Source organism: Syngnathus acus, unplaced genomic scaffold (genome assembly GCF_901709675.1).
Source record: "Syngnathus acus unplaced genomic scaffold, fSynAcu1.2, whole genome shotgun sequence".
NCBI lineage: Eukaryota > Metazoa > Chordata > Actinopteri > Syngnathiformes > Syngnathidae > Syngnathus > Syngnathus acus.
The window spans coordinates 85001-101086 of record NW_023590232.1 but is presented as its reverse complement, the minus strand read 5'-3'; the positions used below and the strand labels follow the sequence as shown (position 1 = coordinate 101086).

Here is a 16086-nt window from a genome sequence, read left to right as displayed (position 1 = left end):
CAGGAAGCAAGCTGTTCTTGTAGCCACTACCGCAGCAGAGAGCTCAAGCCTTGGAATTGTTGTCACTTTTGTTGGAGCGACTCTTGCCTTGCCCATCACAAGAGTACAGTGAACTTCTCCGGATGTGGTTACAGCTCTAAGGTATGAGCATACTCCATACCCCGAAGTACTAGCATCAGAAAAACTGTGCAACTGATACTGTTGAATGTCTTTGAATGTTGCAGGTACATAGCAACGTGGTATCTTTATTAAAAATAGGTTGACGAGGTCTTGTAGCCAGGCTTCCCAGTGCGGCTTAAGGTCATCTGGAAGCGGTTCATCCCAGTCTAACTTGTCTTGGCACATCCTTTGAAGAATTATCCGTCCAACTAGAATGAAAGGCGCGACAAATCCGAGAGGATCGAAAATTGAGGCTACTGTAGATAAAACTCCTCTTCTAGTGCAGGGATTGGTTGGCATGACAACTCTGAAGTGAAATGTGTCTGATGTTAAACACCACTGGACTCCTAAAACTCTTTCGAGTTTTTGTTCTCCAAAAGCTAGGTCCAAATCATTAGCTCCTCCTGCACATTCCTCCTTTGGGACAGAAGAGAGCACTTTCTTGTTGTTACTGATGAACTTGTGTAAGTGTAACCTTCCAGAGTTACATAGGCCTCTTGCTTCTGTAACAAGCTGGATAGCTTCCTCTTCAGTATCAACGCTTGCCAACCCATCATCCACATAAAAGTTACGTTGTATGAACTTAATGGCAGCTTGACTGAACTTTCCTTCACCTTGTGATGCTAGATGCTTGAGTCCGAAATTTGCACATCCAGGTGAGGACGCTGCTCCGAATAGGTGAACTCTCATTCGGAACACTGTTGGTGGCTTGTCCATATTACCCTCCTCCCACCATAGGAATCTGAGGTAATCCTGGTCTTCAGCAACAACATGAAACTGGTGAAACATGCGCTCCACATCACACATAATTGCCACTTGTCCTTTTCTAAAGCAACACAGAACTCCAACTAGAGTGTTTGTGAGGTCAGGCCCGCTTAGAAGATGTTCATTAAGAGATGTGTTCTGGAACTTTGCTGAGCAATCAAAGACTACACGGATTTTACCTGGCTTTAGGTGATGATAGATGCCATGGTGAGGGATATACCAGGCTGGTTCTTTGTTTATCTCCATTTCTGGCACTCTCTCAGCATCTCCTCTCTTTATGATGTCTTCCATGAATGCCACATAGTCCTTACAATAGCTTTCATCTTTTCTCAGACGCTTCTCCAGACATTTCAGTCTATGATCTGCACATGGCCTATTGTTTGGTAGATTAGGTCTTTCATCCTTGAAAGGTAATGGCATTTCAAAATGTCCATTTGACCTTTGTTTTATAGCTTCTTTCACCTTGGTCAGAAACAGCATGTCTTCTTGTGACATGGGATCTTCTTCAGTGGTCCTTTCAACAAAGTCCCTTTCAAGTGCTTTAATTATATCGGCTGGAGAGATTACTTCCTTAACTTTGTTCCTGCTTACAAAATGTACTTCATCTTTAAGGTTGTGAAACTCAACAGCTGGCAGGACTTGTTTTACAGTAATGTGATGACTAACACCAATCTCGTCTTCAAATTCACACTCAGAATTACTGTAGCCAATGATGCTCCATCCTAGTATAGATTTCTGTCCAAATGGCTGATTTCTTTCTCCGGTCACAACTTCAATGGGCAATAAAGCTTGTGGGCAGTTATAGCCAATTAGTAAGCCGACTTCACAATCGAGTTCTGGAGGCATCTCATTTGCTAGATGTCTGAGGTGAGACCAGTTTTCTGCTGTCTTGCTTGTGGGAATATGAGATCTATTGGCAGGTATGTAGTCTCTAGTATAGGTTGGGGGCAATTTGATTCTTGCTTCAGAATTAATGCCTCTGACTTGTAAATTACTTAGCTTAGTACTGTGTACAGTCTTACTTTGGGATGTTATTGTGGAAATCTTGAGTTTGACAGGCTCAATCTTTGCATTTAACATCTCAGCTGTGTCCTTCAGAATGAAAGTAGTGTCACTTTGTGTATCAAGCAAGGCATAGACTAGTTTCTCTTGGTCTGGTTCATCCACAGTTGAAACATAAACTGGAATGACTGACGAGGTACAACCTTTTGATCTTTGTTGCACGACTCTATTGGCTGTCACTTGCCTTGACTTCATCTCTTGTAGATCTGACTTTCTTTCTGGTTCTTGATTCTCTTTGATCCCTTCTTGGTTTGCTTGTGATCTTTGTTCTTTGTCTTTTTTCTCTCTATCTTGATGTAAGCATGTTGGGTGAGAATTTTGACACTTTTCACATACACTTCTGGAAGTACAATTTCTAGAGTGATGTCCGGTCTTGAGGCAACCAAAACACAACTTCTCAGATTGCACAAACTTTACTCTTTCTCCTACTGGCTTTTCCATTATCTTTCGACACTTGTGGAGTGTGTGGCCAGATTTCTTGCAGAAAGTACAGGTCAAGTTTGTCCTCTCACTGGAACTTGTACTAAGAGCTTTAGCATGTAAAGTGTTTCCCTTTGGCTTGGGTTTAACGGCTTGCTTGTAGTCTGATTCAGCTGGCTTTATTGCTTGCAGTGATGTGATAGGATTACAGGCAATTCTTGCCTCCTTATTGAGGAAATTGACAAAATGGCTGAAACTGGGGAATGTTTTATGTTCATCCAGGTATTCAGTCGCTTTCCTATTCCAGCGTGAACTTAGCCAATCGGGTAGCTTAGCTGCTACTCTTTGATTTTCAACACAGTCATTCAAAATTTGTAGTCCTTGTACATAAGGAATGGCTGATTCTACACTGCTCAGGAAATCTGCAAATTCACGTAGATCTTTACTGTCCTTAGTGATTTTAGGCCAGGACTGAATCTTGTCACGATATGCCTTGCCTATGACAAATGGGTCTCCAAATCTGTCCTTGAGTGTTTTCCAAGCACTACTATAGGCTGTATCTGTCCCAACTAGAAAGTGACCTTCTATCGCTTTTTTTGCTGCACCTCCAACATACTTTCTCAAGAAGAAGAGCTTTTCTTGTGTTGGCAGGTTCTTACGATCAACTAATGTTTGAAATGATAACTTCCAATCATTATACTGCAAAGGATCTCCCAGAAATACTGCTGGTTCTGGTATTGGAATTCTATTGGCTGTAATAGCTTCTGTGAGTGTTTGTACAAGATCAATAGATGCTACTGAAGATGTAACAGGAGGTATTTGGCTCACCATAACGGTTGGCTGAGACACAGGAGCTTGAGTTCTTAGAGTTGGAAAGGAATACAAGGACGGGCTGGTAGGATTTGGTGCTTGAAAAGGAGAAAATGGTTGTGCATCTATATTGGGAAAACTTGGTTTGGTTAAGCCCTCTTGCTTTACTGGAGTTTCAATGACAGGAGGTTTGTCTTCATTCTCACTGGCAATACTTTCAGCATAAACCTTTAGCCTTGCTTGTGCTGCGTTATGCTTTTGTAACTCTTTCAATAGCTCAACTTCCTTTCTCCTTTCTTCTAACCTTGTCTTTATGTTGGTACTTTCCGTTAAAAACTGTGCCCTTTTTTTTGCATCCTCTATTTCAAGTTCTCTTATCTCCACCTCATATTGATATTGTGTTCTCATTGATTTTATTACCTCTTCTGTAGCCGCAACTTCCGCTGCTGCTTGATGTCTTTGTTGCAGTGAATCAGGACAGGAACAATTGGACAGTCTGGACTTGGGTTTTGACATGAATGTGAGTTCAGATGAAGCATTGGACAGTGTGTCTTGAAATACTGATTCTGAGTCAGGCCAAGGAATGTCGCTTGGATCACCATTTCCTTCAATAAGACATTGTGCCTTTTCTTTGGCTGCCTTAGTAATAGCACAGCATACATCACATTTCCTTCTTAGCTCTGCATCTGGAACTTCAATGTCTCTTACTTCTTCATACAGATAACTTATGTCTGATTGGTGGCTTTCTATGACATTTAGAGCTTCAAGTATCATATCAGTGTCTTTTCTCTTCAGGAAATTCTTATAACAATTTATATGGTACTTCCATTTTTTGTATGTTCGCTCTAAATCTCTTTTGCAGTCTTTTACTTTTGCATCTTGCAGTGCTTTTCCCTTTTCAGTGAGGGTACGTCTACGCTGACTTCTGCGAATGTCCTGTGGAGCATTATCGTCTTTGGATCCATGGGTTTGTTGAACATCCTCTCTGGTGTCCTGCTCTTGTGTGATTTGGTCATCACGGTCTTCTTGGACAGCAGACTCTACACAACTGTCTTTCTGTGTGGAGTGTGTTGTAATCTGATTTTTGTCTGCCATGTTAATACATGATGTATATTAACATTAACTTGTATTTGGCTTATAATGGTGTGAAATGTGTAAATGCCTTAATGCTCTGTGAGGATATGCTTGTATGCAATTAACATAAGATGTCGCAGTCAGCAAAATGAACTAAAATGCCCAAAAAGGTGTTTCATTTACAATTAACAAAGTTTAAACTTCAATACTAGCACTTTTACAAACTGAAAATACCTCACAATGCTCTGTATCAAATTAAATAAATGAAATATACCGCTTAACTTTGATTTCTTATTATCTTAATTACTTAATGTAGTCATTACTTTCTTTGACTCTTAAATAATTATTGTGTAATTTATCCTTTACTGCTTACTTGCGTGCTCTATTAATAACACTTGAGGCTTTACAGACCGTTCACGAGTGCTTTTGCTTCTTTCAAGACACGAACTTGAGTGCTTGCTTCTTTAGCCTTGTCGCTCGTCCACTTGCTGCTTTACTTGCTCAATGCGTTATGTCCAGCCGCGTGTTGCAGTCCCGTTTCTTGCTAGCAGCTCCGTCAACTGGCGTCGATCTCTTCAGGTTGGTCTTCACCGGGAGCAGTGAAGTGTTCTACTATGCCAGCCTCAGTCACAAAGGGAAGACTCGAGTTCTTTTTACAGATGATTTTAATGATCTTCGCCAAAATATCACCGTAGAACTAACAGAAATAGAAACAACAAAACCGTTAATTCGTACATACATACATATTACACAAGTAAACACATTACACACGAATAAAGAGTAACGAACACACCACTTTGCCTGCTTGTGGCTAGGGCTGGGGTTGATATTCTTGCAAGATGAGTCTTTATATGGATTTAAACACCAGCGTCGGAGTCCGCCATACACTCGTACTGATCGCTACAGGACGGGAACCGGAAGTTCGAGCCAAAACTCACGTGACGTAAAACCCCACATTTTAGACTAATTCGCTACAAAAAATAGAATATATTTACTAATATGGAGATAATAGTGCCATAAACAATGTACACAACTTAAACAATGTACAAACAAAATAAATCAAAATCATTAGTACATCGATAGCAAGAGCGCCATCCACTGGAATCAGCGAACGCTTCATGCACAAACTTGCATCATTTACAAGTACACTGAAGAAGAAGAGGCTACGACTTCTAAGAAAAGGAAAGCTGCATTTAAGAGAACATTTCTGGAGTCCTACTTAAAATATGGATTTATCGCCACAGGTGACTCTGACACGCCAAGTGCACTCCGCATATGTTGCGAAAGGCTAGCTAACGAGGCAATGAAGCCTTCAAACCTGCTTCGGCACATGGAGACCAAGCATCCTGCATTTAAAGACAAACCTTAACCACTTCGGGTGTCATTGTCTCCGATTACGCCTAGATGGGAACGGCTCATTTCTGAGAAAAGAGCTCGGTGCTCCCACTAATTCAACGTTTTATTTTTATGTGGTTTATATTTGTTTTTATGCCAGTCGTATCATTTTATTTCATCCTATTTATATATATAAATATTTAAATAATAAATATATAAATATATTTATTTATATAAAGGCCGGTCCGCGAAAATATTTCTGACACGTAACAGGTCCGTGGTGCAAAAAAGGTTGGGGACCACTGCCATAAAGAACCGGGCGCGGTCTCTAACTCACGCCCGGCATGAGTGCTCGGAGGGCGGATAGGCATTCACGGAGGTCCCGCCGGCCGGTCCGCGGGCTATTTAGGGTCCCATAACTCACCGGGCGCGGTCTCTAACTCAGGCCCGGCAGGAGTGCTTGGAGGGCGGATAGGCATTCACGGAGGTCCCGCCAGCCGGTCCGCGGGCTATTTAGGGTCCCATAACTGACCGGGCGCGGTCTCTAACTCAGGCCCGGCAGGAGTGCTCGGAGGGCGGATAGGCATTCACGGAGGTCCCGCCGGCCGGTCCGCGGGCTATTTAGGGTCCCATAACTCACCGGGCGCGGTCTCTAACTCAGGCCCGGCAGGAGCGCTCGGAGGGCGGATAGGCATTCACGGAGGTCCCGTCAGCCGGTCCGCGGGCCATTCAGGGTCCCATACATGACCGGGCGCGGTCTCTAACTCAGGCCCGGCAGGAGCGCTCGGAGGGCGGATAGGCATTCACGGAGGTCCCGCCAGCCGATCCGCGGGCCATTCAGGGTCCCATACATGACCGGGCGCGGTCTCTAACTCAGGCCCGGCAGGAGTGCTCGGAGGGCGGATAGGCATTCACGGAGGTCCCGCCAGCCGGTCCGCGGGCCATTCAGGGTCCCATTCATGACCGGGCGCGGTCTCTAACTCAGGCCCGGCAGCAGTGCTCGGAGGGCGGATAGGCATTCACGGAGGTCCCGCCAGCCGGTCCGCGGGCCATTCAGGGTCCCATACATGACCGGGCGCGGTCTCTAACTCAGGCCCGGCAGGAGTGCTCGGAGGGCGGATAGGCATTCACGGAGATCCCGCCAGCCGGTCCGCGGGCCATTCAGGGTCCCATACATGACCGGGCGCGGTCTCTAACTCAGGCCCGGCAGGAGTGCTCGGAGGGCGGATAGGCATTCACGGAGGTCCCGCCAGCCGGTCCGCGGGCCATTCAGGGTCCCATACATGACCGGGCGCGGTCTCTAACTCAGGCCCGGCAGCAGTGCTCGGAGGGCGGATAGGCATTCACGGAGGTCCCGCCAGCCGGTCCGCGGGCCATTTAGGGTCCCATAAGGGACCGGGCGCGGTCTCTAACTCACGACCGGCAGGAGTGCTCGGAGGGCGAATAGGCTTTCACGAAGGTACCGCCAGCCGGTCCGCGGGCCATTTAGGGTCCCATAAGTGACCGGGCGCGGTCTCGAACTCACGCCCGGCAGGGGTGCTCGGAGGGCGGATAGGCTTTCACGGTTGTACCGCCAGCTGGTCCGCGGGCCATTTAGGGTCCCATAAGTGACCGGGCGCGGTCTCTAACTCAGGCCCGGCAGGAGTGCTCGGAGGGCGGATAGGCATTCACGGAGGTACCGCCAGCCGGACCGCGGGCCAATTAGGGTCCCATAAGTGACCGGCCGCGGTCTCTAACCCACGCCCGGCAGGAGTGCTCGGAGGGCGGACAGGCTTTCACGGAGCTCCCGCCAGCAGGTCCGCGGGCCAAATAGGGTCCCATAAGGGACCGGGGGCGGACGCTAAACCACGCACTCAACTCGGCACTCTGAAGCACCCAAGAGCGCTTTTTACTAGAAAACGTGCTCAGCTCGTCGAGAAAATGCACTCTAAGCAATACAATTAAAAATGCTTATAAAACATAAACCAAACGTTGCAGGTGGTCATTTCTTCATGCGCAGTGATAAACTCGGCACTCTGAAGCACCCAAGAGCGCTTTTAACTAGAAAACGTGCTCAGCTCGTCGAGAAAATGCGCTCTAAGCAATACAATTAAAAATGCTCATAAAACATAAACCAAACGTTGCAGGTGGTCATTTCTTCATGTGCAGTGATAAACTCGGCACTCTGAAGCATCCAAGAGCGCTTTTTACTTTTCCAACCTAACCAGAGTGACGGGAGAGGCACCATCCAGAAAACGTGCTCAGCTCGTCGAGAAAATGCGCTCTAAGCAATACAATTAAAAATGCTTATAAAACATAAACCAAACGTTGCAGGTGGTCATTTCTTCATGCGCAGTGATAAACTCGGCACTCTGAAGCACCCAAGAGCACTTTTTACTTTGCCAACCTAACCAGAGTGACGGGAGAGGCACCATCCAGAAAACGTGCTCAGCTCGTCGAGAAAATGCGATTTAAGCAATAAAACTAAAAATGCTTATAAAACATAAACCAAACGTTGCAGGTGGTCATTTCTTCATGCGCAGTGATAAACTGGGCACTCTGAAGCCCCCAAGAGCACTTTTTACTATGCCAACCTAACCAGAGTGACGGGAGAGGCACCATCCAGAAAACGTGCTCAGCTTGTCGAGAAAATGCGATTTAAGCAATAAAACAAAAAATGCTTATAAAACATAAACCAAACGTTGCAGGTGGTCATTTCTTCATGCGCAGTGATAAACCCGGCACTCTGAAGCACCCAAGAGCGCTTTTTACTAGAAAACGTGCTCAGCTCGTCGAGAACATGCGCTCTAAGCAATACAATAAAAAATGCTTATAAAACATAAAACAAACGTTGCAGGTGGTCATTTCTTCATGCGCAGTGATAAACTCGGCACTCTGAAGCACCCAAGAGCACTTTTTACTTTGCCAACCTAACCAGAGTGACGGGAGAGGCACCATCCAGAAAACGTGCTCAGCTCGTCGAGAAAATGCGATTTAAGCAATAAAACTAAAAATGCTTATAAAACATAAACCAAACGTTGCAGGTTGTCATTTCTTCAAGCGCAGTGATAAACTCCGCACTCTGAAGGACCCAAGAGCGCTTTTTACTTTGCCAACTTAACCAGAGTGACGTGAGGCGACCGGGTGCGGACGCTAACTCACGCCCGGCAAGAGCGCTCGGAAGGCGGATAGGCTTTCACGGAAGCCCCGCCAGCTGGTCCGCGGGCCAAATAGGGTTCCATAAGGGACCGGGCGCGGACGCTAACCCACGCCAGGCATGAGAGCTCGGAAGGCGGATAGGTTTTCACGGACATCCCGCCGGCCGGTCCGCGGGCCAAATAGGGTCCCATAAAGCAGTGGTCCCCAACCACCGGGCCGCGGACCGGTACCGGTCCGTGGGTCACTTGGTACCGGGCCGCGGAGCCGCATAGGAAAAAAAAAAAAAAAAAAAAAAAGAATTTTTATTTATTTTTTTTTTTTCATTGACGATCAATTCATTCAGGTTAAGACGCTCGTCCCGGTCACGTGACATGTTTCCCCAGTCGAGCCCGCAAAGCTAGCAAAAATGAGTAAGAATTTATTTTGAAAAATATAAAAAATTTGGCGAATCTCTCCCAATTACATCTGTCAGTGCATCTGAAAAATAAGGACTCTTGACACAGGGCGCTCGTCTCGGTCACGTGACATGTCACCACAGTCAAGCCCGCGAGGCAAGCAAAAATGAGCAAGAAACAGAGAAGTTTGGAAAGCTTCTTCGGAAAGGGAAAAACATCCAATGAGTACACTGAAGAAGAAGAGGCTACGACTTCTAAGAAAAGGAAAGCTGCATTTAAGAGAACATTTCTGGAGTCCTACTTAAAATATGGATTTATCGCCACAGGTGACTCTGACACGCCAAGTGCACTCCGCATATGTTGCGAAAGGCTAGCTAACGAGGCAATGAAGCCTTCAAACCTGCTTCGGCACATGGAGACCAAGCATCCTGCATTTAAAGACAAACCTTAACCACTTCGGGTGTCATTGTCTCCGATTACGCCTAGATGGGAACGGCTCATTTCTGAGAAAAGAGCTCGGTGCTCCCACTAATTCAACGTTTTATTTTTATGTGGTTTATATTTGTTTTTATGCCAGTCGTATCATTTTATTTCATCCTATTTATATATATAAATATTTAAATAATAAATATATAAATATATTTATTTATATAAAGGCCGGTCCGCGAAAATATTTCTGACACGTAACAGGTCCGTGGTGCAAAAAAGGTTGGGGACCACTGCCATAAAGAACCGGGCGCGGTCTCTAACTCACGCCCGGCATGAGTGCTCGGAGGGCGGATAGGCATTCACGGAAGTTCCGCCAGCCGGTCCGCGGGCCACTCAGGGTCCCATACATGACCGGGCGCGGTCTCTAACTCAGGCCCGGCAGGAGTGCTTGGAGGGCGGATAGGCATTCACGGAGGTCCCGCCAGCCGGTCCGCGGGCTATTTAGGGTCCCATAACTGACCGGGCGCGGTCTCTAACTCAGGCCCGGCAGGAGTGCTCGGAGGGCGGATAGGCATTCACGGAGGTCCCGCCGGCCGGTCCGCGGGCTATTTAGGGTCCCATAACTGACCGGGCGCGGTCTCTAACTCAGGCCCGGCAGGAGCGCTCGGAGGGCGGATAGGCATTCACGGAGGTCCCGTCAGCCGGTCCGCGGGCCATTCAGGGTCCCATACATGACCGGGCGCGGTCTCTAACTCAGGCCCGGCAGGAGTGCTCGGAGGGCGGATAGGCATTCACGGAGGTCCCGCCAGCCGATCCGCGGGCCATTCAGGGTCCCATACATGACCGGGCGCGGTCTCTAACTCAGGCCCGGCAGGAGTGCTCGGAGGGCGGATAGGCATTCACGGAGGTCCCGCCAGCCGGTCCGCGGGCCATTCAGGGTCCCATACATGACCGGGCGCGGTCTCTAACTCAGGCCCGGCAGCAGTGCTCGGAGGGCGGATAGGCATTCACGGAGGTCCCGCCAGCCGGTCCGCGGGCCATTCAGGGTCCCATACATGACCGGGCGCGGTCTCTAACTCAGGCCCGGCAGGAGTGCTCGGAGGGCGGATAGGCATTCACGGAGATCCCGCCAGCCGGTCCGCGGGCCATTCAGGGTCCCATACATGACCGGGCGCGGTCTCTAACTCAGGCCCGGCAGCAGTGCTCGGAGGGCGGATAGGCATTCACGGTGGTCCCGCCAGCCGGTCCGCAGGCCATTCAGGGTCCCATACATGACCGGGCGCGGTCTCTAACTCAGGCCCGGCAGCAGTGCTCGGAGGGCGGATAGGCATTCACGGAGGTCCCGCCAGCCGGTCCGCGGGCCATTTAGGGTCCCATAAGGGACCGGGCGCGGTCTCTAACTCACGACCGGCAGGAGTGCTCGGAGGGCGAATAGGCTTTCACGAAGGTACCGCCAGCCGGTCCGCGGGCCATTTAGGGTCCCATAAGTGACCGGGCGCGGTCTCGAACTCACGCCCGGCAGGGGTGCTCGGAGGGCGGATAGGCTTTCACGGTTGTACCGCCAGCTGGTCCGCGGGCCATTTAGGGTCCCATAAGTGACCGGGCGCGGTCTCTAACTCAGGCCCGGCAGGAGTGCTCGGAGGGCGGATAGGCATTCACGGAGGTACCGCCAGCCGGACCGCGGGCCAATTAGGGTCCCATAAGTGACCGGGCGCGGTCTCTAACCCACGCCCGGCAGGAGTGCTCGGAGGGCGGACAGGCTTTCACGGAGCTCCCGCCAGCAGGTCCGCGGGCCAAATAGGGTCCCATAAGGGACCGGGGGCGGACGCTAAACCACGCACTCAACTCGGCACTCTGAAGCACCCAAGAGCGCTTTTTACTAGAAAACGTGCTCAGCTCGTCGAGAAAATGCACTCTAAGCAATACAATTAAAAATGCTTATAAAACATAAACCAAACGTTGCAGGTGGTCATTTCTTCATGCGCAGTGATAAACTCGGCACTCTGAAGCACCCAAGAGCGCTTTTAACTAGAAAACGTGCTCAGCTCGTCGAGAAAATGCGCTCTAAGCAATACAATTAAAAATGCTCATAAAACATAAACCAAACGTTGCAGGTGGTCATTTCTTCATGTGCAGTGATAAACTCGGCACTCTGAAGCATCCAAGAGCGCTTTTTACTTTTCCAACCTAACCAGAGTGACGGGAGAGGCACCATCCAGAAAACGTGCTCAGCTCATCGAGAAAATGCGATTTAAGCAATAAAACTAAAAATGCTTATAAAACATAAACCAAATGTTGCAGGTGGTCATTTCTGCATGCGCAGTGATAAACTGGGCACTCTGAAGCCCCCAAGAGCACTTTTTACTATGCCAACCTAACCGGAGTGACGGGAGAGGCACCATCCAGAAAACGTGCTCAGCTCGTCGAGAAAATGCGATTTAAGCAATAAAACAAAAAATGCTTATAAAACATAAACCAAACGTTGCAGGTGGTCATTTCTTCATGCGCAGTGATAAACTCGGCACTCTGAAGCACCCAAGAGCGCTTTTAACTAGAAAACGTGCTCAGCTCGTCGAGAAAATGCGCTCTAAGCAATACAATTAAAAATGCTCATAAAACATAAACCAAACGTTGCAGGTGGTCATTTCTTCATGTGCAGTGATAAACTCGGCACTCTGAAGCACCCAAGAGCGCTTTTTACTTTGCCAACCTAACCAGAGTGACGGGAGAGGCACCATCCAGAAAACGTGCTCAGCTCGTCGAGAAATTGCGATTTAAGCAATAAAACAAAAAATGCTTATAAAACATAAACCAAACGTTGCAGGTGGTCATTTCTGCATGCGCAGTGATAAACTCGGCACTCTGAAGCACCCAAGAGCGCTTTTAACTGGAAAACGTGCTCAGCTCGTCGAGAAAATGCGCTCTAAGCAATACAATTAAAAATGCTTATAAAACATAAACCAAACGTTGCAGGTGGTCATTTCTGCATGCGCAGTGATAAACTGGGCACTCTCAAGCCCCCAAGAGCACTTTTTACTATGCCAACCTAACCAGAGTGACGGGAGAGGCACCATCCAGAAAACGTGCTCAGCTCGTCGAGAAAATGCGATTTAAGCAATAAAACAAAAAATGCTTATAAAACATAAACCAAACGTTGCAGGTGGTCATTTCTTCATGCGCAGTGATAAACTCGGCACTCTGAAGCACCCAAGAGCGCTTTTTACTTTGCCAACCTAACCAGAGTGACGGGAGAGGCACCATCCAGAAAACGTGCTCAGCTCGTCGAGAAAATGCGATTTAAGCAATAAAACTAAAAATGCTTATAAAACATAAACCAAACGTTGCAGGTGGTCATTTCTGCATGCGCAGTGATAAACTGGGCACTCTGAAGCCCCCAAGAGCACTTTTTACTATGCCAACCTAACCAGAGTGACGGGAGAGGCACCATCCAGAAAACGTGCTCAGCTCGTCGAGAAAATGCGATTTAAGCAATAAAATTAAAAATGCTTATAAAACATAAACCAAACGTTGCAGGTGGTCATTTCTTCATTCCGCAGTGATAAACTCGGCACTCTGAAGCACCCAAGAGCGCTTTTAACTAGAAAACGTGCTCAGCTCGTCGAGAAAATGCGCTCTAAGCAATACAATTAAAAATGCTCATAAAACATAAACCAAACGTTGCAGGTGGTCATTTCTTCATGTGCAGTGATAAACTCGGCACTCTGAAGCACCCAAGAACGCTTTTTACTTTGCCAACCTAACCAGAGTGACGGGAGAGGCACCATCCGGAAAACGTGCTCAGCTCATCGAGAAAATGCGATTTAAGCAATAAAACTAAAAATGCTTATAAAACATAAACCAAACGTTGCAGGTGGTCATTTCTGCATGCGCAGTGATAAACTGGGCACTCTGAAGCCCCCAAGAGCACTTTTTACTATGCCAACCTAACCAGAGTGACGGGAGAGGCACCATCCAGAAAACGTGCTCAGCTCGTCGAGAAAATGCGATTTAAGCAATAAAACAAAAAATGCTTATAAAACATAAACCAAACGTTGCAGGTGGTCATTTCTGCATGCGCAGTGATAAACTCGGCACTCTGAAGCACCCAAGAGCGCTTTTTACTAGAAAACGTGCTCAGCTCGTCGAGAAAATGCGCTCTAAGCAATACAATTAAAAATGCTTATAAAACATAAACCAAACGTTGCAGGTGGTCATTTCTTCATGCGCAGTGATAAACTCGGCACTCTCAAGCCCCCAAGAGCGCTTTTTAATATGCCAACCTAACCAGAGTGACGGGAGAGGCACCATCCAGAAAACGTGCTCAGCTCGTCGAGAAAATGCGATTTAAGCAATAAAACTAAAAATGCTTATAAAACATAAACCAAACGTTGCAGGTGGTCATTTCTGCATGCGCAGTGATAAACTGGGCACTCTGAAGCCCCCAAGAGCACTTTTTACTATGCCAACCTAACCAGAGTGACGGGAGAGGCACCATCCAGAAAACGTGCTCAGCTCGTCGAGAAAATGCGATTTAAGCAATAAAATTAAAAATGCTTATAAAACATAAACCAAACGTTGCAGGTGGTCATTTCTTCATGCGCAGTGATAAACTCGGCACTCTGAAGCACCCAAGAGCGCTTTTAACTAGAAAACGTGCTCAGCTCGTCGAGAAAATGCGCTCTAAGCAATACAATTAAAAATGCTCATAAAACATAAACCAAACGTTGCAGGTGGTCATTTCTTCATGTGCAGTGATAAACTCGGCACTCTGAAGCACCCAAGAGCGCTTTTTACTTTGCCAACCTAACCAGAGTGACGGGAGAGGCACCATCCAGAAAACGGGCTCAGCTCATCGAGAAAATGCGATTTAAGCAATAAAACTAAAAATGCTTATAAAACATAAACCAAACGTTGCAGGTGGTCATTTCTGCATGCGCAGTGATAAACTCGGCACTCTGAAGCACCCAAGAGCGCTTTTTACTAGAAAACGTGCTCAGCTCGTATAGAACATCCGACATTGAAACTATAACCCGAGTTTCAAATCTATATTGTGTGGTGTCATCCATAGCATTGTAGTTCACGTCTTTTACCGCTAGAGAGCAGACTATGTACAGTGAATAAAGAGGCTGGCTCCCTGTGAACTCAAAGCAGCAGTCTTTATCCGTAAAAAGAAAAAAAAAAACACATTGCACTTCCATGTAGGGTTTTTCCACTTTTCATGACATTTACTTTGATACAGCAAAATGCAGGTCGCAATGGCAAATTTGTGCTACCACATAAAAAGCTGTCAATAACTTTTCATGATAGCCATGTTTCCATGAAACGCCGGCTTGGTTTTCAGGGGCGATTGTTTCTATAAAATGCATGATTTTGCGATCACACATGGCTTACGGCCATACTACCCTGAGAACGCCCGATCTCGTCCGATCTCGGAAGCTAAGCAGGGTCGGGCCTGGTTAGTACTTGGATGGGAGACCGCCTGGGAATACCAGGAGCTGTAAGCTTTTTTTTTTTTTTTTCCACTTCAATTGTTAAAGCAAATTTTGACAACACCCATTACGTATGGCATTCGGAAACTGCAAGCCGAGTTTTAACTCCGACATTGAAACTATAACCCGAATTTCAAATCTATATTGTGTGGCGTCATCCATAGCATTGTAGTTCACGTCTTTTACCGCTAGAGAGCAGACTATGTACAGTGAATAAAGAGGCTGGCTCCCTGTGAAATCAAAGCAGCAGTCTTTATCCGTAAAAAAAAAAAAAAAAAAAAACACATTGCGCTTCCATATAGGGTTTTTCCACTTTTCATGACATTTACTTTGATACAGCAAAATGCAGGTCGCAATGGCAAATTTGTGCTACCACATAAAAAGCTGTCAATAACTTTTCATGATAGCCATGTTTCCATGAAACGCCGGCTTGGTTTTCAGGGGCGATTGTATCTATAAAAAGCATGATTTTGTGTTCAACCATCGCTTACGGCCATACTACCCTGAGAACGCCCGATCTCGTCCGATCTCGGAAGCTAAGCAGGGTCGGGCCTGGTTAGTACTTGGATGGGAGACCGCCTGGGAATACCAGGTGCTGTAAGCTTTTTTTTTTTTTTCCACTTCAATTGTTAAAGCAAATTTTGACAACACCCATTACGTATGGCATTCGGAAACTGCAAGCCGAGTTTAAACTCCGACATTGAAACTATAACACGAGTTTCAAATCTATATTGTGTGGCGTCATCCATAGCATTGTAGTTCACGTCTTTTACCGCTAGAGAGCAGACTATGTACAGTGAATAAAGAGGCTGGCTCCCTGTGAACTCAAAGCAGCAGTCTTTATTCATAAAAAAAAAAAAAAAAACACATTGCACTTCCATGTAGGGTTTTTCCACTTTTCATGACATTTACTTTGATACAGCAAAATGCAGGTCGCAATGGCAAATTTGTGCTACCACATAAAAAGCTGTCAATAACTTTTCATGATAGCCATGTTTCCATGAAACGCC

The 16086-nt window shown here is 46.9% G+C and overlaps 2 non-coding genes across 2 annotated transcripts; both read left to right on the top strand.

Moving 5' to 3' along the window:
• The first annotated feature begins 14972 nt into the window (after positions 1–14972).
• Positions 14973–15091, top strand: LOC119119031. The gene has a single exon (XR_005097063.1). It is a non-coding gene; the product is annotated as a 5S ribosomal RNA (ribosomal RNA).
• A 470-nt stretch (positions 15092–15561) lies between these two features.
• On the top strand, positions 15562–15680 carry LOC119119028. The gene has a single exon (XR_005097060.1). It is a non-coding gene; the product is annotated as a 5S ribosomal RNA (ribosomal RNA).
• Positions 15681–16086: the final 406 nt, after the last annotated feature.